Source organism: Limulus polyphemus, unplaced genomic scaffold, assembly GCF_000517525.1.
Source record: "Limulus polyphemus unplaced genomic scaffold, Limulus_polyphemus-2.1.2 Scaffold5, whole genome shotgun sequence".
NCBI classification, from domain to species: Eukaryota; Metazoa; Arthropoda; class Merostomata; order Xiphosura; family Limulidae; genus Limulus; species Limulus polyphemus.
The window spans coordinates 1,805,080-1,826,860 of NW_013665615.1; the positions used below are offsets into that span (position 1 = coordinate 1,805,080).

The following is a 21,781-nucleotide window of genomic DNA, read 5'->3' on the forward strand; positions in this document are numbered from 1 at the left end:
TCTTCATTAAAAGGCGTAAGATGACAAAAACAAGATCTTGAAGAATTTCTCAATAATGTGCCTTGTTTATGGTAGGTAATTCGAAGAAAAAATAAAGTGTTACTGTTTCTTATTTGTAGAAGGTTTAAGATGAAAGACGACAACATAATGAACTAATTCATCACAATACCTTAAAACTCTGACTTCACTTTTTTGAAAAATGAAATGATCTTTACTTTTACTCCCGATCAACAATCAAATATCTTTTCTTGAATTATGAATAACATGAATGAATGGAAATATTTAATTATATTATCTCAAAATAAACCTCCATTTCGGTGCAAGCTTGAAATAAGCTTGAATTATTCATAACCTCTGAATAGTGGGTGACCCAATGGGTCACGGGTTGTCTAGTAAATCTATAAATGTTCAGTGCATCATAACTCTTAGTTGAAAATACAACTTTGCAAAATTCAGAGAACGGACCTTTCGGAAGGTTTTAGAAACTTTAATGTCAAAAATCTCATAAGAAGAAATCCAATTTTTATTACAATGGAAAGCAAATCAAGTGTGATCAGTACTGGCCTACTGTGTGAAAAAAGGAAATACTTTGTTTTTCAAATGCTTTATAACTCACACCTCGAAGTGCAATAGGATGCCTAGCTCTGTGATAGATTCGATCTTACTATATTTTATGGTATATCTAGTATAAACGAGCTAAGTTTTTTTTACTTAATATCATCTCTTTGTTAGGTTATACTTAGTAAACGTAGCACCTGAAAGTGATTTTCTTAATTTCAAAAACTTTTTGCTTACTTAATTTAATACTCACATAAAGGTAAGATATCTGCATATACAATCTTTTTGAAGTAATGATTCGCAGAAACTTGTTCTTCGAAATGTTATATTAATAAAAAAGCACGTTAAGAATTGAAACCAGAAAATAAAATCACAATTTGAACTCAGTAGTGTATTTAGCCTGTTTAAAGACAGATAAAATGTTATATAACTTAGAAAAAGTCAGAAATATATTGTGCAGATTTATACAAATTTGTGAGAAGTCGAATAACATAAACAATCTTCTAACACTCTCAAGTTTAAACATTTATTTCTGTAGATGTGCTACTTCGTCTTTTTCTTAGGCTTCTTCTTTTAGCAGAGGTCGCCATCCTTCACACTTGTTGCCCTCTTCCAATCATCGTTATTCATTGCCAGGTCTTCTGCAATCCTTTTCTCGTTCATGTTTTCTTTAATCCCATCTTTACAACGCTTTACTGTCTTCACTTGCCGACTACTGGCAGTTCGAATGCTCTTCTGTTGTTTGTTCCTCTTCTCTTTTCCTTACGGGACCAAACCACTTCAGACTCGCTATTCTTGCCCATTCTTCTATTCCACAGGCTCCCGTCATTTACTTAGTTTCCTTATTCACTCTCTTCTCTTTCAGCAACCCTCCCAGCAGCCATCTCAGCATTATCATTCCTGTTCTTATCGACAAGCCTTCTTTCTTCTTCAGGATCCAGGTGTCGATTTTGTAGAGGAGCATTGGTCTAATCACCGTCTTACACAATTTGGATTTCAGTGCCCTTGTTAACTTTGTCACAGATGACTGTAGCTACTTCCTTCCATTTTCTCCAAACCGCCTGGATTTTATCTCTTATAGCTTTCTCACTTCCTTCTTCACTTTGGATTGTAATCCACAAGTACTTAAGGTCTCCTACCTGTTCCAGTAGCTTCCCATTCACATCTGTAATATTAACCTTCTTCTTCCTACTTCTTCTACTCACCATGGCTTCCTTTTTTCTGGCATTCACTTTCAAACCTATTTCCCAACTTTTCTGCCACACTTTAACTTGCGATTGTAACTCCTTCTAACTTTGAGACGTTAGGACAAAGTCATTCCCTTATAGCATTCCTTACGACATCGATGTAAGTTATGAATAGCAGGGGGCTAATGGCTGATCTTTGGTGCAGCCCAACATTTAATTCAGTTTTTGTCTGCTTCGCCATATACCGTCTTCACGATAGTTGTCGCTTCTTCATAAGTGGCTCTCACTAGTTACAGGAAGTTAGGTAACTCGTAATGAGCACTCTCTTTCATTCAAGAAGTGCGGAAATTATTGTAATGTTAGGAGGTCCAAAAAAAATTCTCTCAACTAGAACTATCCATTAACAATTCGAAAAAAACGTAAAACAATTAGCTGAATACAGAGTTGGGTACATTTTATTAAATTGATTGTAAAAATACAAATTCAATAAAATTGATTGTGCTAAATTAAGTAGTAAAATAATTATCTAGGTATATCATATTCAGTCAAACTTTTTGATCATGAATTTTCTAACTTTTCTTTATTTTTAAATTATCTATTTTTTGTGTAGAAATATTTACCAGTGTGACACTACCTTATAAGTTTAAACACTACATCAACAGATGTATTAAAAGGAAGCTATTAATTATTAGATGATCATAAAACAACATCAAGCAGTTTATCAAAGAGTGAAATGAATATGGATTCGTATTAATTGCTATAGTTAACTTCTGATTAAAGCAGGCTATGTATAAAGATCAGAACTAAGAATTAACCCGGTAATGAATATATATTATTTAATATATCACTCTTATAATTATTAGAATGCATCATTTGGGTACCTTCGTTGTTAACGATATTTTTAGACGTAACACACTTAGCATCACCTTGCCATTTAAAATAATGGTTGTTCTTGTTGTTTATTTTAAAGAAAAACTAGGCAATGGGCTATCTGCGCTCTATCCTTCGAGAGAAATCGAACTCCGAATTTTAGCATCGTAAGTCCTAAAATTTACCTCTGACCCATCGGGGGCACTAAAAATAGGATGGTAAAACAGACATTAAAGAATATACGACATTACAAAAACTAATGAGTCTGATCTCAATTCTACAGTGAATAATAACACCACATTTATCTTAACAAGATTCAAGAAAAACATTACCACTTTTTGCTATTATCTTTGAAATATTAATTTCTGAAGGAACATGACCCATTGAGTAAGTTACAAAAATAACTTCCTTTCATCTTTCATTTTATCCAGCTTACAATAATTTAATGCTTAAATTAGGATTTACTAAAAAATTATAAGGTTTGTTATGGATTTCGCGCAAAGCTACACGAGAGCTATCTGCGCTAGCCGTCCCTAATTTAGCAGTGTAAGACAGTTAGTCATCACCATCCACCGCCGACTCTTGGGCTACTCTTTTACCAACGAATAGTGGGATTGACCGTCATATTATAATGCCCCCACGGATGAAAGGGCGAGCATGTTTGGTGTGACGAGGATTCAAACCTGCGACCCACAGATTGCGAGTCGATCGCCCCAACCACCTGGCCATGCCGGGGCTAAGATTTATAAGAGTACGATATAATATCAGCCCATACTGATATTAAACCTTATCTTCGAATGTCATGTAAAGATTACACGTTAGTTATTAGTGTCATAAGGGGATACCGTAAAATTACTTGTTTGAAATAGTGTTATTTTTTATTGATATATAGAAAATTTGTAAAGATATACCGAAATAATTTCAAAATTCAACTAGGATTTTTATAATTTTCTTTGTCATGAACGTTAACAATGCTGTTTGTCGTGCAACTTAGAAATAGACCTTATCAAAGTTTGAAGAAATAATTATTGATTTTGGAAATGACACATTAAATACATATACTAGACTTTATTTTTTATAGGAGACATTGCTTAATATTTTCCGTTGGCTGATAGGAAAACAAGTTACAAGTTGATGAAGTTATATATGTATGTATGTATAGTGCCGTATCAAATAAACTCAACTAGTTTTGTATTATAACAAATGTCATCACCAACCAAAACTGACATACATTCTATGGTGGTACTCTCGGGACAGTTTAAAAATCTGCCGTGTGTCGTTATCAAATAAATCAATTTGTACATTTTGCACAAAGAACATCGCTGCATCATAACTTCATACGTTAGACAACAAGGAAAATTTCTAGAGTGTGATTTAAACTAGACTTTGATCGACATACCATGCCTATTATATTCAATGCAAAATTCACATTTTTGCATCTTACATAATGTGGCCTGTTTAACAGAAGCTATTATATTTACCTATCCTACATTCTCTTTTCCTATCATTACGATCATAGCTATTAAATATAAAGAGTAACAACTGTTTTTATCTTATTTATTACCTCTTCGCTGTTTTACACGTTCAAGCCAAACCAGAAAAATTCCACTTCTTAGTCTCTTGTTTCCTACATTATAAGAAAAAAATATCATTGGTGAATTATTCAAAAACTAATGTTTTAGAAATTGTACTTTACATGCTGTCTTGTTGTGCTTCATGTTCGTACAAACCAAAGTACATAAATTTCATTTCGTAGGCTCCGGTTTCGTGTTTTAATGAACTTCACATAACACTGTTAGGTGATCAAAATTGGAAGCTTTTTCATAAAAGAAATATTTAATTGATAGTAACTGCGACAGATAAAAACAAGAATGTTATGTTAGGTGGCTTAGCTGCTTAATAATGACTATGATTTATATGATATTCAAAGATCAAGGTCATACACAATTTCCAGACTGTAAATCTGGAGATTCTTAGCTCGTAACTCTTTGTTGAACGATTTGTGTACGTGGCTGCGCTATACAATTGGCAGTCAACCCAAACTACTTGACCAGATAAATGTATCTTAAAAGTTAACCGTGAGAACTGTTCACTAGCTGCCATCTCTATCGTCATAAGTTCAAAATTAGAGACGTAGTCTTTGTATAGCTCAATGAAACTCTGAAACAAGCAAATACAACAATTTTCCTTAGTAAACGTACAAGAACAGATGAAATCAATGATTTTTTTTTCAATTCATTTGCTAGCCAAAAAATTAACAACATAGCTACAAGCCCGAATGATAACCACACGAGCTCTCGGTCTATGTGTCAGTCACAATAAGGGGTTAAATTCTCCTTAAACAAGTACTGGTACTCACTTTTCTGAGGGTCTGGCCTCAGAGCGTATGGAGAATCAAGTTATCCTCAGTTTAACTGTATCAAGAAATACAAAAAACAAGAAACCTATCTCCATATATACAATTAAAAGAATACAACGCTAAAATAATTGCACAACAAATAATTTATTAAAAACAGCGACCAACCTAAATAGACTGTACATGTTTCGATGTTTTTACGCCACCATTTTCAGGAGTATTTATATTGCACAAGTGACATTTTAATTTATTTAATTAAGAAAACTCTGTACCGGCTTCTAAAAACGTTCAGGAAATCAATTTGTAAATCTAAAAATAAATTATTGTTGAGTTCTTCTGGGGACCAGCACCATTTCTTGCCTGGCTATAAACTAAATGTATCATGACTGCTTGCATTTCATTAAATACTGCAGAACTGAAATCTAGGTATATCGTTGTTCGATTCTCATGTTTACTCCAAGTGGCTCCTCTTCCAATTGATGAAATTACCACATCAAAAGTTGCTGCCTTGGCTTGATAGTATCGTGTATAAGCAAACATGATGGATAAAGGGTGACTGAGGAAAGAATTTTCTTGTGTTGTGCGATTGAAACCAGTGTCAACATGTTCTACAGTTTGAGTCCTGCTTGGCTATCAGAAGGCAAAAATGCGCCGAATTTACTAGAAGGGATTTATATTCCCCTTTCTAAGCTTATATGTTTTTTAAACAAAATGTATTTATTTTAAGCCAATATTATAGATTTTACCACATCTCTTCTTCAAACATGGCGGCCAAGTGCGTCGCGATATATATGCTGATTTACGGTGTATAGTTTTTCTAATTTGTTACATTTGTTACACAATATTTTTTGTTGACTTATCAAAATTCAGTAATACTAGGAACTTGTCTTGTGGATGTTATTACAATTAACAGCCATATAGAAAATATCATAATGCTAAGACTGAGACACAGTTATTAATAGTTTCCAAATAGTCTACCTGTCTTGTGCCCAAGGTGTAAAGTAAAATATGTTTGTTACATGTGAAAAAAGGTAATATAAACTATGAGTGTGTATAGCTAAGTGTTATTTATGATAGTGTGTAGAGCTAAAGTTAATTTCTTTCTCTTTTTTGCTTTTAGATAATAATTTCTGGCGAACGTGGATAGTCTGTCTTTTAATAGTGCTAAGTTACTTAACTTATGTAGGTAACTAACCGGAGTAAAACTGGGAAGCCTTAGGGCTAATCTCATTGCTCTATTTTGTTGCACTTGTAGCTTTTTAAAACTCGTGTCTGACATGTATGTTACTTCGCAGCCATATTCCATGAGTGGACGAATGAAAGTTTTGTGTGTTTTTAATGTTGTGTTCTAAACATACATTCACAAGCATTACGTGTTCACTACATAATTAGAACTACAAATTTTCACATACCACACTGGCTTTATAATGTTCATTTCATTTGTTTTTCTAATCACAACAACGGCAATATACTACTAAACATATCGTATCCAAGTGATGAAACAATAAGGCATGATCTTTATAGGTAAGATCGTAAAAAAAAAAATATTTAACTAGTTGTACTTATAACAGGGTAGGTTTTTAACTAGTTCTGCTGTAAGTAGGTAGCTTTTTATATTGGAAGCTAATATTAATTACGAAAAGTTTACCATATTTTATACAATGAAACTTAATATCTTTTACCATAAGTGTTTAAAACTAGTAAAAAAATGCATTGGGATAATGTAATATGGGAAGTAACCCGGATGTACATAATGTGGCAGAAAGTACGCATCCTATGGTAGTACACATTGAACACCTAAGATGTTTGTTTAGTTTACAACTCTCAATGTTTAATAAATCATTAGCCATGATGGCAGAATTAGCAGAGGATCACAAAAAAATTAAGCTGAAGAAGAATAGTGAACCATTCGACGCTTGAATTTCTCGGCCTTTGAAATCTATTAAATCATTAGAAAATCTCATGAATTTAGTTCAGACATTTCGTTTTTATGAGTTCAAACACTTATAATTCAGGTATTTAGCTTGTTTCTGTATGTATCCATGTGATTATTTATAAATACCTGGTTAAAAAATCCGTTATTAGAGTATTCTACTTATTTTATGATGTATTCATTTCTGTTCTGAATCATTTTCTGTACAATGACTTGTAATTTGCATGTGAATATTTTACACTTTAATAGAAACATTATTTCCTTTCATGCTTATGATATTTTTCTTAATGAGATAAAAGTTATGACTAATATAAGCCAAAAAATAAATTTATGTAGAAAATTTGGTCTAAGAAAACCTTACTAAGTAGCGAAATAAGCTAAACGAAAACAAATCGCAGGTTTATTTATTTCATAAGTGAAAGGTGATACTTCTACCTGTAAATAACTGTGCACAATATTTTAACTCAGCACTTGTACAATGTTGAGAAATAGCAAATAGGTGCATTTTGTAGATTTAAAAAAAAAACATAAGGCTATTCTGGTTTCGCATTATACATTTACTCTTCAAGATAATCTAAGATAACGAACTAGAAAAAAATCATGTTGATATATCTAATCTTATTTTATCGATTTTCAAAAATTAAATACATTCTAGCTGTTACATTATATACTTACATAATTATATATATACTTACATAATTATATATCTACTTATATAATTACAATTATAAACAATAAAATAACGTATAACTAATCCTCTCATGTGTCTCGTTATATTAAATAATACCTTTTTTTTGTGATATAGTCGTACACATGCGCTTTCCGGTGGTAATAAATGTTTGTGGAGCGTACACACATACACAAACACACATATATATATATATATATATGTATGTGTGTGTGTGTGTGTGTTTGTGTTACTAAATGTTAATTCCTTAAAAACAGGCGAAAATAATACAAATATTCAGACATAAGTGAACGATCAAGCTCAATAGTGGTCTTGGAATATCTCCCTAAATATCAGAAGGAAAATATTAATTATCTAGAAGAATTGATTTCAGTTGACAAGTATTTATAAAAATGGGAGAATGAAGTGTTTGGTTTTGAACAGTTTCTTTTTTCAAGCGTACCACATAATTAGTGGTAATTCACCTGTAAATTTTATGATCTCATGAATTGCCCGTAAAGTAACAAAATTCTTTACCTACTGTAAGGTGACTTGTGAATTTTACAGTGAAAACGACATAATGTACTGTAAAAAAATACAATATTTACCGTACAAGTAATGTTAAATCATACTTACGTTATAATATAATGAATAGCAGATATAATGTAAGAAGAGTGCTTACCTGTATGGTCTTTCGTAAAGGGCCTCAGAATAAAGCGAATATTTGAATTTTAGAACAGCAAATGTTTTAACAATTTGATATTTTCTTACAGCATAAGAGTGCAGATTTATTGTTCCCTTTTTTTAACATCATTTATATAACTATTTGGACAACCCATTTTAATCAGAATATGTTCACACTAAAATGTAAGTTATCCTATACATATTAGTATGCTTCATTTATCAGTATTACATTTTACTTCACAATTAATGTGAAAACCTTTTAAAACATTCCATTTCCTTCCAATAATAATAAATAACGTGTTACCCTGGAAGAGAACAACGCAGCTTAAGTATATGGTAGCAATTGAAGAGTTGGTTAAAAAACAAGAAATGCCTACTCAAGTTAGGTTGTTACTCCCACACGAGATGGTAAATTATAATCAGCTTACTGTTCAAACATTAATCATAGTACGGACAAACAGCTACGGCTAGCTGAATGTAAAGTTACGACTACTTCTCAGACGTCTTAAACTTACAAGTACCTACACAGTAATTAATGTTAAACCTAGATGAAGATCTTCAAAAACGTTGTCATGATAATAGAAAGAGAGTGTCATGGCTACAATTGGTTACAACGTTTACTTCTGAAAACTGCATTGCGTTATACAACTACATAAACTTTTGTGCAACTTAAAAATATTTTAATTTGTAATAACCAAGAATTGATAATCATAGCTTTGACACAATATATTTATTTAACACTTAGTATTTATGAAATATGTTTTCTACTTTTGAATATGAAATGCGTTGTTTCGCGACATAAATAAAAAGTTTAAAAATAATATTTATTATTTTAACCTTTTAAACAGTAATATATAAAATTACACAAGCTTAGATATATAACTACAACATAAACAATTATAAATAACTAGATTTTGTAGTAATGAACTCTTTTTGTTATTGTTACACTATTGCAGTAAAATGATTCATGTTAAATCTAAATTCTGTATATTGACGAGCTTTAGGTTTTTAGGAAATAAGGCAAAATTAAACAATTATTTCATCTTAACTTCATAACTCATCCAAACTGGCTGACTCTAAGAGTGATTAATAAGAAATATAAGCATATAGGAACTAACAATGACATCTCGACAACTGTCACACCCAACCAATTGCCTGGAATAATATGTTACTGGTGCATTTTTATGGTCTGAATCCGAAAAACCGCTTCTCCCTATATGGTGTTTTCGCGGAGAAATTCGGTACTAAAGTCAGGAAATTTCACCATTAAGCGTATATGTAAGAACATTTACAGGCACCTTATAACAGAGCCATTGTGGTCGACGGTAAAAACATCCCCATTTGTTTTGTAAGAAGGTTCGAAAACGAACTAAATCAAATTAACTTTTTATAGATATTTCTTATACAAAAAATGCACAAATGTACTTGACTATGTCAAATTTAATAAAAATCGTATATATTTGGGCCAGAGAAGGCAAAAGTCAGACATGTCAAAGGAATTGCAACAATGGTGAAAATCTCTTAAAATGGGTGTAATTGTTCGTGGTTTGTTTAAGCAACACCCTTTTATATCTTAAGTGTTTATTTTCGGGAAAGGATGATGAAAAGCTTTCTGCTACATTGTGTTCTATTTTTTAGGCGAAAACAATTTTAGCGGGTGAATAATTATATCTAGGATTGGTTAGAATATAATTTAATGAAATGTATTACATCAAACAGGAAAATTGTTTTATGCTGCAGTGCATAATTCAAATATAAGGCTTAGTAGTTAACTCTCTAGAAATATAGTGATTCAATTCAAGTTCAAATTCAAGCGGCAATGTCAGAATAAATTCCTTGTTTTATTCTCCTTATGCAGCAACTATAATATGACGATATTTTGTGGTGTAATCTAGATTTATATTCTTAAATTCAGAAACAAATTAATAACTAAATTTCTATATGAAAAGGTGTGAAGGTGAGTGTGTGATCACGTTTTGTAAATAAAAAAGGTTAAAAATCTGGCTTATGGAAGATAAAAGGATGAATTAAGTTAATACTGTAATTTACTCAGAGATTGGTTCCTTGCATATTTCTCTCTCATGTAGAGATGTCTCAGTTTAGTAATACAATAAATATCTTATGCATACTATAAAAAAAAAACTTGAGAAACAAAACTATGGATATTTATGACTGTATATTCAATTTGATCTATTTCTCTTAAATATTAAGCTTTGTTAATTTTACAACAACTTACGTATTAATACTTATTTGATCTTGAGTTTGATATTTTTCTTTACATTAAACCTAGTAAAGAAAAACCATAACTGTAATAAACGAAGATATTTTAATTAAATACACAGTAGGTTGATTGCATATCATTAACTGAACTAAGTAAATCCTTAAAAATTTAATAATTTCGGCTTTCTCTTTCATAAAGCCTTTCATGAGTTTTAATCAGTTTTGAAAATTAGCTGTTGCGTGACCATCTTGAAAGACTAAAGGCTAGAGATGGCTTGAATAGCTAACGAAGAAACGTTTATTATGAGTTTGACATGGTAACAAATTTACAACGTTTTACCGTAATCGAAAAGTTGTTCATTTGTTACTGTGTTAAACATGCAATAAAGTTTTCTCATTTAAATCGTCTGTTAACTTTATTAGTCTCAAAGTAAGTTTCTCGTCATCAAATTTAAATATCTTGAAAAAAAAAAGAAAAATATTACACTAAGTCGAAAGTTTGAACTTGATTATGCTTTAAATGTATCAGATAGGCGGTAGCACTGCCTATGTAGGGATGGCTCGGACTGTTCATCAAAATGGTATTTTAAATATCTTCTCAATAGGTTATCAGAACTTTACAATACTGTACAGTGTTTGCTTTTATAACAATGTATATATATGTAATGATTGAGTTACAAGTTCTGGGAATGTCTGTAAATATCATAGCAAATAGTTTGAACTTCTTGTTCTTCGTTCTTCTTCGTCGTTTTTTTATTTCATGATAACTCAAAAACCAAAACAATGGTGTCAACCAATTTTAATGAAGTGACATAGTTTCAAATGGAATATCAATTTTTATAAGTATTATTAACAACTAGTAACAATTAAAAACATAAACGTAATTTTAGTGTAATCGATGTTATCATTACACATTGAAGTTAATTTTCTTACAGAAATTTGGTGTTCCTTTAAAAAAGCTTAAGTACAGGGTGAAACAGGAATTACCAATCAATAATACATAAACAATAAATATTACAGTTGGAGCCTCATTGTATTGAGAACTTGGTTATAAATAAAACCTTCCTATCTATTAAAAGAAACAACAAGCAAACAAGTAAAGAAAAAACTTTTCAAAAAGGGAAGTAAATGCAGGGATGGCTAATATCATTCCTTCAAAAATATTCTGAAGAAGATAGTAGGGATGGCATTTGCATCATCCCTGGTATTAACTAGAATTAACATATAGCAATATATATATATATATAACTATTCAATCACAATTGAGTTTAATTTATCCTATTTTTGTCTGTTAACATTCTACAACACTGTGTGCCTGTACTATTATGTAAGAATGATGCAAACGCAATCCCTACTATCTTGTTTGCATTGGTCCCCCAGTGGCACAGCGGTATGTCTGCAGACTTAGTGTGCTAGAATCCGGGTTTCGATACCGTGGTAGGCAGAGCACAGATAGTCCGTTGTGTAGCTTTGTGCTAAATTACAAATAAACAATTGTTTGCATTGTTTTTGAAGGCTTGATACCAGCCATCCCTGTATTTACTTCGTTTTTGAAAGTTTTTCTTTACTTGTTTCATATAACCCTGACAACTTCAAACTCATAACACTGAAATTATCGTTTAAAATTTTTAAGATAAAGTTTTAATAACACAATTACCAACAACAGAGCAAAAAGTACTTTTTTGTCAATACAAATTAGTCGGTTACATTATTCAATTTTAAGAGACTGCTTTAATCAGGAAAGATAATTTGACACATTTTTCTACGTCAATTTCATCTTATTTTGTTACTTAAAGCTGTGATAATTATCTATGTTGCTTAATTTATCATTATTTTTCAGCAACTTACCTTGATATTATCTATATCATTCAATGCAAATGTTCTATAGAACATTCTTGTTGTTTTTTTCTTCTTGTTTTTTTTGCAAAATACTGTAACTTTTTAACCAACAATTAAGAAACAGCGGTAATTGTGAGGGCGTATAACGCTAAAATTTCGATATCAGCGGTGGACAGAGCGCAAATAGCGCATTATGTAGCTATGTTGCTCAACAACAAACAATATACATTTTCTGTAAAATTGCATATTGTGCGTACATCACAGCTTTGTTTACTTATGATTCAAAGTTTCAGCGTTGATAGCAAGTGATGCTACTCCTAAGTGATATCTGAAAATAAACCGTGATGTGAGCAAAAATATACACATTTCGAAAAAAATAAAAAATAGAGCATATAATGAAATGAGTTCAACAGTGACATAAACGGTCTTGACAAACACAGGATACTCTTCCTGTTGACAGACCTAGCCACTTTAGATTAATTTGCGAAATGATGTCACCTGTTCTATAAAGTCAAAATTACTGTTCAAATTAATCATTATTAGTTGAAATTTATTGACGAAATTTGTAAACAGTTTTATGGATAACTTATGATTTTATATTGTTAGTAATAAAAACCTTTTACTTTAAGCATTAAACGCTGCAACGTTTTTATTTAACAGTTGTGGAATTTAGAAATTAAGGTACACTTTGCAGTTAATTGAATTATAATATAGCTGTAAATATTGATAATTAAATAATTGTTTACTGCATCTTATTATTAACAAAAACTAGTGAACGTTGTGCCTAGTTACTTGATAAATATAATAGTATTGTTTGAGGTTGAAAAATAAAAAAATAATAAAATGAACAATTTCTAATATTAATTCGACAACTAGTTTGCATATCAGTGCTCTTACTAGGTAGTTTCTCGAGTATTACTATATATTTTAGATTTTTTATTACACCATATTTTGAAATACACATTAGAACTATCTATTTAAAACGTGGTGTCAGATAAATTAGACATCTCTTTTTATTATTATCAACAAGAATATCAACTGCGTTTGAATATGATCAAAGGTTTTATTCTATTTCGATAACAAATTAGGTTGCATGCATGGAATTTACTTTTGACAACAAATCAAGTTAACTTAGTCCAACATCTTGTATATTTCTAAAAAAATAGAATTCATTATTTTTGTAAAACTGCATATCGTTATTTAGATAAAATATTCCCCCAAAAATATCAAAAAGAAATACGAAATGCAATGTTTTAGCCAAGCATAATGAAAATGAATTGTTCTTTCTAGTTTAAAGAAACCAATGTAAAGTTACTCATTGCAAAAATATACATATGATAAATGAAAAAGTAGCTTTATATCGTAAACACAATGGTGACAAACATAACATAAAACACGTCTCCAACATAAATTTAAAATATGTTTTCAAAATAAAGGTTTTCTTCTATTATTTTGAACAGAAAGTTGTTTTATTTCCAGTTGTGATATAAGTAGAACACCTTTCCGGCAACAAATTATGTAATGACAGATTTTATGATATATTGCGGCAACTTTAAAATCCGTTGTAATAATTTCTTAATTTTACTCAACACTATCTTATTATAATCGCTAAAACCCCTAATTTTCCAAGAAGAAGTGCCATTCCTAAAATATCTCTAACGTAAGGCACTTAATAAACAAGCCAACTAGTATAACTCTAGAGTCATGACTAATTCAGTTCTATAAAGTGAAACTGAGACTTGACATTCAAGATACAGTAACTTCTTGGCTAATTATACACCCATTGAGCAGAATCACAGGTGTGAATCCCGTCTTATCTGGAATTTACCTCGTCGTCTATTAAATTGAGTTCTAGTTTGCATAATTTTATACAAAAACATCATGAGTAACTCCTTGTTTTTTATCTTTTATTTTATAAGACAATTTAACCTTCTGTAAGCTTAAGAAGACTTAAAGAGTGTTATATTTCTATATATCCATATGTCTACTTGTTTACAAGCATTAATTCGTGTTGTGTTTATATGAAATAAGTATAAAACTGTATAGCTCACTTGATTTTAGAGATATAATTTGGATCTAATCTAAATCTGGGAAAGTTTGGAGGAACTATACCGAATACAGCCAATTAAACACTTTTTATCGCGAGGATACCTAAATAAAGAGTTGGTATAAATTTAGTCACTAATACATTTCTATTCATTTACGTATTCGTAAGCATAATGATAGATTTAATGTACTTCTGTAAATATGTAGTAACTGTATAATCTTTATGAGTATGTGTCGTATGAATATAATTCGTGATGTATTTTTGTACAGTTGTGTAATACTCTAATGTAGAACTTTGAAGTTTTTAATAATTTATCGGTTCAAAACCTTAGAATGCGTTATTTGAAAAAAAAAGTAAAATAAGTTTCATATTATATATATATACATTCTAGTTACTCCAAAATCCTCCCATTCATTTTAAATATATCGCAGCAAAAGTACACTAGAGGCAAATTCCGAGACATATCAGTCCCGAATTTTCTATTCAAATAAATATATTAAGTATTTAAATATGCTCTTCAGTAAGTTATGCACATCACTGTTCAATTGCAGTATTTAAGAAGGGTCTAAACTTTACCAAATGATGTTCAAAATGTGTCACAATTCCTTTAGTTTATAGAATTAGAACAAAAGGTAAGGTTTGTTTGTTTGAAGTTAAGCACAAAGCTATACAATGGGCTATCTGTGCGCTGCCCACCACGGGTATCGAAACCAGGTTTCTAGCGTTGTAATTCCGCAGACATACCACTGTGTCACTGGGGGGCCAAAAGGTAGGGAGAGGGCTGAATTCCAACAACCAATTTTCTAACGTTTCTGTAAATTTTTAGAAATGAACAAGATGAATAAAAACAAATTGCACGAGGATGTATGCAAATATATATATATATATATAATAGAATAAAGTTTAGAAAACTGTCATCAATAGTAATAAAATGACGTTTCTGTGTATGCCCGCCATATCTCCAAGAGGAAAGAACCTAAAGCCTGAAATATTCCACACATACTAAGTGGAACCTGACGGTGTGCACCTGGGTATTATTACTTATCTACGTGCGTGCAAGCATGAGCGTGCGCATCTTTTTATGCGAAAAACCACATACAAAAGAAATGTGACTGCTATACCTCCAAGAGAAAAGAACCTAAAAACCTGAAATTTTGCACCCATACTAAGTGGACCCTGAGGGTGTGCGTCTAGCTATTATTACGTGTCTTATCCACGTGCGTGCGCGCTTGCGTGTTCGCATCTTTTTAATGAAGCAAGCTAGCAAAAAACTACATAGAAAAGAAGTGGTTTCTTATGTTACAAATTACAGATATAAATCACACACAGACAGACACGCATGTGCATATCTGTGTATGTGTGACTGTCATAGCTCCAAGAAGAAATAACCTAGAAACCTTGCGCCATACTAAGTGGACCCTGAGGGTTTGCATCTGGCTATTATTACTTATCTACGTGCATGTGCGTGTACAATTTTTATAAAAAAAACAAAAAAACACATCTTCTTAATGAGGCAAGCTAACGAAAGACCACATTAAAATAAGTAATTCTTTATATAACAACTTCTAATATATATAGAAAGCCAGTGCTTTTTGGTAACAATGAGTTCCAATAATGACTTTTATGTTTAGCAACAAAAGTATAACCTAATATTTTTCTTTGTCTATGTATTGAAAGTATAAAATGAAATGTATAAACTACAAAACATAAAAAAGTTGGTGATATAACAGAATATATCTTAATTCAGAAACGATTTAAGTTTAAAAAAAATAAAGAAAATCAAACGTGACGTGACGCGACACACACGATTTATATATATATATATATATATTATATACGTGACGTATAGTGGCATCTATAATTATCTATAACATAGTCATCTAGAATATATCAATCTAATAATCCAAGCAAAGCAGGGTACTTTCGCGAGTAATACAATATTTATAACTATAAACCATGCCTATAATGCGATGTTTATTGCTATAAACCGTGTCTATAATACAATATTTATAGCTATAAACCCTGTCTATAATAAAATATTTATAGCTATAAACCCTGCCAATAATACAATATTTATAGCTATAAACCGTGTCAATAATACAATATTTATAGCTATAAACCGTGCCAATAACACAATATTTATAGCTATAAACCCTGCCTATAATAAAATATTTATAGCTATAAACCATGTCTATAATACAATATTTATAGCTATAAACCGTGCCAATAATACAATATTTATAGCTATGAACGCTGTATATAATAAAATATTATAACTATTAACCGTGTCTATATTACGATATTTATACCTATAAACCGTGTATGTAATACTATGTTTATTAAGCCATGTCTGTAATATTTTATTTTTGATTTATAAGTACAAAGGTTTATAATGGGCTATCGAGCCCCGAATTTTTGCCTTTTTTAAGCCTGGAGACTTACCGGTGATCCTAAAGGATGACGGCTATAATGTGATGAATCTTTGGTTTGAAAACCGTTAATATAATGCGATAAAATCATTGTAGTGTAAGGAACAGAAAAGGTAAAATAACAACACACTTTAGAAATAAAATATTAGAAAACAAACTAGGAAACAAGTTTATACAGTTGCATGTATTCTCATATAAAAGTGACAAAACAAGTGTTTGTGTTCTTATAATTTGTTTCAACGGTGTCGTTTTTATCGTTAAGCGCGATAAATCTTTACTATTAGGGTTTGAAAACCGTATTTGTAATGCTATTAATCTTTACTGTTAGGGTGTGAAAACCGTAATTATAATGCGATTAATATTTTGTTAGTGTTTGAAAACCGTATATATATAATGCGGTAAATCTTTACTGTTAGGGTTTGAGAACCGTATTTATAATGCGGTAAATCGTTACTTTACGTGCGTACCTATGTATTTGTGTGTGTGTGACCGCTATAGCTCTAAGAGGAAAGAACCTAGAAACTTGAAAAGAAGTGTGACTGCCATAGCTCTAAGAGAAAAGAACCGAGAAACCTCAAATTCTAAACCCATATTAAGTAGATCCTGAGAGTGTGATCTGAGTATTATTTATCCACGTGCATGCGCGCGTACACATCTTTTTAGTGAAAAACCACATAGAAAAAATTGTTCTTTATATTACAAATAGAAATCACAGATATACAGACAGACACCACGTGCGTGCGCATCCTTATAATGAGGCAAGTTGACGAAAGATTATATAAAATAATTTCAAATATATAAAAAAGCCAGTGCGATTTGGTAACAATGCATTCCAACGATGGCTTTTATGTCATGTTGCTTAGCAAGAAAAGTATATAGGTTATACTTTTATGCTAAAATGGGTTCAGAATACACTCACACTTTTATAATCATCTAGAATATATCATCCTAATAATCCGAGCGAAGCCGGATATTTTACTAGCTTGCCTTATTAAAAAGTTTCTCACGCACACGCGTGTGGATAAGATAAGTAATACCCAGGTGCACTGCCATAGCTCCAAGAGGAAAGAACTTATAAAGCTGAAATTTTAAGTGGACCCTGAGGATGTACACCTATATATTATTACTTGTCTTATCCACATGTATGTGCACATGCGCGTGCACATCTTTTTAAGAGGCGAGCTAGCGAAAAACCACATAGAAAAGAAGTGGTTCTTGATATGACAACTTCTAATATGTTGAAAAGCCATTGCATTTCGGTAGCACAACCATAGCTCCAAGAGGAAAGAACCTAGAAACCTGAAATTTTGCACTCATACTAAGTGGACCCTGAGGATGTGCACCTATGTATTATTACTTGTCTTATCCACATGCGCGTGCACATCTTTTTAAGAGGCGAGCTAGCGAAAAACCACATAGAAAAGAAGTGGTTCTTGATATAACAACTTCTAATATGTTGAAAAGCCATTGCATTTCGGTAGCACAACCATAGCTCCAAGAGGAAAGAACCTAGAAACCTGAAATTTTGCACTCATACTAAGTGGACCCTGATCGTGTGCACCTAGTATTACCTGGTATATTATCCACGTGCGTGCGCGGATGCGCATTTTTTTAATGAGGCAAGCTAGCAAAATACCACCTAGAAAAGTAGTGGTTCCTTATATAACAACTTCTAATATATAGGAAAGCCAATGCATTTTGGTAACAATGCGTTCCAACAATGGCTTTTACGTACAAAAGTACACAAGTAATACATTTATGCAAAATGGGTTCAGAATACACACACAGTATTAACCCGATAATCCGAGAAAAGGATGTGTACAAATCGTATTTTATATTTATAACTACAATATATATCTAAACATATAATCATATAAGATAATTATATTACACATAAAAGTATAATAAAATTCAACTTTGAGATTTGTTATTAAGATAACAGAAGTTCATCGGGAAATTAAATAGTAAAAGCGTCATTTAGATAAAATGTAGTTTAACTAAGGATGTTAGTATTGTCCTCGGGAGCCAAGAATGAGTGTTCCCATTAAGTTGTTACTTGGTTTCTGTAGTTTAAGATTGTCAAACCTACTAATCACATCGTCATCATACTCTTAATGTGGATGCCATGATATGAAAGAGTGTTTAGTGTAGATATTATTGATTGATTTATTTTGTTAGTGAATATTTTATGATTGTTTAATTTTTTGTTATAATGAGAGAGTTAAGAGCAGACGATTGTTAGAAGTTGTGTATAATTGATTGATGTTGAGACTATCGAATGTCGCGTGCAATACACTGTCGTCGAGAATATAGAGATTTCTAGAAGGCGAGCAGACGATTAAGTGATTAACATATAAATAAGTGTGAGACGAGTAGAAACAGCAGACAGATAGAGCAAAGGAGAGACCAAAGAACGGGTAGTAGAAGTGCGGCCAAAGAAAAGGTTAAAAAACGAAAGTTAACCGTCGTAGGAATGGATAGCCTAACGGTTGATTTGTTAAAGTGAGATTAACAGTTTTCTGACACTTTAGAAGAATAATTTGTTTCGTCAAAAGATGTTCTAAACCAAGTGGACTTTTGGCAAGAAGAAGGTAACTATATATAGTGTTTATGATATACCTATAATCTCTATATTGTAAATAATTTGTTGTACATACGTTTAACTTGTTACGAATATATATATTATTTTGAAAACAAGTGGAGTGCATGCTGTTATTTTATCGTTGAATTTATCGCTAACAAGTCAGAGACACCTACTGTTGAAAAATCCTAAGCCCTAATTTTGAATGCCATGACTAGAAGATCTTGAATATCGTTTTTCGTAATATTATTTGTGTTAAGTATGGGGTGGAAATCTTTTGAAAGCTCGGACGGTGGAAGGAGGCGGGGGTTCTATGTCATCATGCGAATGTTTTTGTTACATTATTCTTTTTTTTTCTGAAGATGGGAGTTGTTCCACTGGAATCACTTCAGTTTTTCTGATTTGTTGGTAAACATATTTCTATTATAACCTCTGATACAGAGCTGATTTTCTAGTTTCTTGCAGATCACTCGGAAGGCTTTTGTTCAAAATAAACTTTCCTCCATCAAAGAGCTATAGTGTATGGAATATTTCTAATATAGTGAAGAGGAAGAAGGTGTATTTGTTGATCGGTAGGCTTTACACAGAGACGAGTAGTCAAAGCTCCGCCTGAATTGTTCATAATTGTGACGTCTAGAAATTACAATTGTGAGGTGCAATAGTTGGCGGTGAATTATATGGAATGTCACACTGCATAAGTTATTGTATCAATCATTCTTCTTTAGGATCAACACGTTGTTGGAGCAGACACTTCTCCAGAGAAATAAGATGAAGGCGACTTTAGCTGTTATGCAAACCTATATATTTTTTCCATAGCTTGTTTTACAATCTCCAAAAGCCTAGGTTTTTGAGACAGATGTCAACCTTTTGGATTTTAGGGAAGATGGTATGTCTTGCTCGTTCTTTCTTTCATGTACTTATTGTATTATCAAACTGTAAATGAACAGTGCGTATATAATCTTACCGCAAAACAACAAGTCACAAAAGAAAATACGAGACACTTGTTAAGTCTTGCTGCGTACAACTTGCGAAACGACGGGATTCAGGTAGGCAAAGTTTCTCATACACTGCCAATAGAACGCCTACTAATTAAATAAACGATCCTAGAATATTTATATTTGTTTCCTGAATATATATGCATAGGCCATCTTCTTATTCCAAGTTATTAAAGAGTTAAAAACATTGCAGCTTTACCTACTATAGTGGTATATTTAGTTAGTTTGACGTTACTTAGCCATAGTGTTTTTCGTTTCTTTTAAACATTAATGCCAGTAACAGAAATGTTAAAAGAAAACAAACAATTTTATTCTAATGAGAATGTCCACAGTCTCAAAATACAATGAAACATATGCTCCTCATAATGACAAAGTAAGACGCCGAAACATGTAGAATGTTTGAAACTGTGCCCAGTCTTTATACAGTAAATTATTGAGCAAATGTTTTATTGTTTTTTGAGACTAGGGACAGTTTCATTTTCAAATATCTGTTGTGTTCCATTAAACATTAATTTTATTTTAACATCTGTGTCATTTAAGTTGTTTCTGCAAGAACGGCTGACAACAATATTAAGGTTAAAACGACACATTTAAATCTTAAATAACACATTATTATGGAAAAAAGTTATCTCGTTATACCACCAGGATAAACTTTTAGAGTTGGATGAATTACTTTAAATTTTATTTTCTTGTTGGTCTATGAAATAATCAACTGAAACTGAACACTATTACATGATAATGATATAAAATATCTCCAGAATTTAAGTAGAGTTTAAATTACAATGTGTTGTTGCAGTTCATCAAACTGGGAAGCTAATTCACAAAAATCAAATGATCGTAAGGAAAACAACACATGAAATCTAAACAGGATAACATCTTCAAATCGTAATTATAACAAAGCAGCATATTTTCAAAACTATTATAACTACAGATCAATTACTGTTGTAGAACATACACTAAGATATCTGAAATAGAATTTCTTAAATAGATAAATTCATATATTTCTCATTTTGCTTACTAGCTGCTTAATCCTATACAGAAATATCAAATGCAAAGTTGAATGTAATTGTATTACATCAATATATTTCAATATATTTCATACATACAGAAATCATGTAGTAAACTGAATGGGTTACTGAAACTACAATTTTGCATATTAACGTTGTAAGTAAATACGACTACTCAAATAATACATATGACTTTAAATTCTCCACTAAAATCAAGTAAAATATAAATTTTATAGATTATGGAACAATTTCTGTCTCCAGATTTATTATCTAAATGATATGACATATCTGTATGGAATTATATGAGGCCCAGCATGACCAGGTGGTTACGGTGCTCGACTCGCAATCTGTGGGTCGTGGGTTCGAATCCCCGTCACATCAAACGTGCTCGGCCTCTCAGCCGTGGGG

The 21,781-nt window shown here is 31.5% G+C and overlaps 1 long non-coding RNA gene across 2 annotated transcripts in view; it reads left to right on the top strand.

The window, feature by feature from the left end:
* Positions 1–21,781, top strand: part of LOC111083296 — a 47,604-nt gene that overhangs the window by 22,863 nt on the left and 2,960 nt on the right. The window contains exon 3 of one of the 2 annotated variants that reach the window (XR_002608937.1): positions 20,097–20,257. The exons of the other annotated variant lie outside the window; for it this stretch is intronic. This is a non-coding gene — a long non-coding RNA (uncharacterized LOC111083296). The remainder of the gene's footprint in view (positions 1–20,096; positions 20,258–21,781) is intronic. 2 annotated transcript variants of the gene reach the window in all.